The sequence below is a fragment of the Microtus ochrogaster genome, chromosome 2, assembly GCF_000317375.1.
Source record: "Microtus ochrogaster isolate Prairie Vole_2 chromosome 2, MicOch1.0, whole genome shotgun sequence".
NCBI lineage: Eukaryota > Metazoa > Chordata > Mammalia > Rodentia > Cricetidae > Microtus > Microtus ochrogaster.
In genome coordinates, this window is record NC_022010.1 from 39,571,180 (window position 1) to 39,572,659 (window position 1,480).

The window sequence follows — 1,480 nt, forward strand, 5'->3', positions numbered from 1 at the left end:
ACGGAGCAGGGACCAGCATTCGGGTGCAGACTGTGTGGGAAGGACAGGCGATTGGGGAGGTGGTCTTGACGGAATCAAGGTAGAGGGTGGGGAAGGAAGGTGAGAAAGGAGAAGGTTGGGGTCCAGGAGTCAGACCCTGAGGTGGGAAGTTCCTATGCTCCAGGCTCCTGCTTCACATGTAGGAGTACCAAAGAACAGATGCCTGACTGCATCCGGGACATCTCAGTCCCATTATCTGAAGCCTAAAGATGATTGGTGTGACCTGATGGAGGACCAGGTGACTCTGCCAGCCTGGAAGATGACACCTGTGAGAGGCCCCCTCCCCTAGAAACAGCTTCTCAAAAAGCCTGTTATTGGGCGCAGCTGGTTTGGCATGCTTGTCTGAGGAATGCAGGCTGACCCCAGGGCATGAAGCCTCCGAGCCAGGACAGTTTTTGCAAAGTGCCCTTCGACTCAAGCAGGTGGCTCAGCAAGGTCACAGTCAGTGTCTCAGTTGACCAGTGACTGGGTTGGTAGGTTACACCCAGGCCCACCCAGTTCAGCCCAGGGTAAGGGGGTAATTAGCCACGGATTGTTTGAGGTACAGGGATCTCAGAGGCCATTTTCCAGGCCCACTCCTGTCTCCATCCAACATTCTTTCCCTGCAGCCTAAGGCTGCTTGGCTTGAGGAAGCTCCTGCTGGTGTACTGGGCCACTAGAGCCTTGCACAGTGCAAGAGTTCCTCCTCTGATCCAGCAAACACTCTGCTACTTCCGGGTCTTCCCTGGACCCCACTCCTTTGAAATGACCTTAAACAAGACACCTGGTATTTGCTTGCTAATGAGTTCAACACTAAACAAATCCACACCTAACTGTGGCTGTCAGTGTATAACAGAATGTTCAAGGTGAAGACAGCATTACAAATCACGTTTCCTCTAGCGACCTGAGACCCCCCCCCCCCTTTTCCTGACATCTGCATTGATGCCTTGGTCTAAGGCAGGAGAGAAACGCTTATCCTAAAAGACAAAGCCACGGACATCTAAGGCTCAGGATACGTAAATGTGTGTGGCGGTCTTCCAAAATAAAACCTCAGTCAAGAAGACCTACCTTTCAGAAGGCCATGGGGTCATGGGCCAGCAGGTACCTGCTCCCAAGAGCACAGCAGGCATTCAAGTTAGCCAGTCCCAGCTGCCAACTCAGCAGGCCACATTCATTGGGGAGCCTGCCCACCAGGACTGCCCACTGCTCATTAAGCCCCACACAGCACATGAGAGGAAAGCTAAGCACAAGTCATTTTTGCTTGAGGAACACCCTCTAAGGAAACTGACCCAAACAGAGCCACAATGATGGAGACTAGATGCCACATATCAGACAGGGAAACAAGATGCTTCTTTTCTTATTGCTGCTTTCGTGAGTGACCCCAAGCCCAGAACAAGTCTTGCTGGGTTGAGAGGAAGAGTGGCCGTGTTCCACTGGAGGCCGGGAAGAGTCAGCTCTGTAC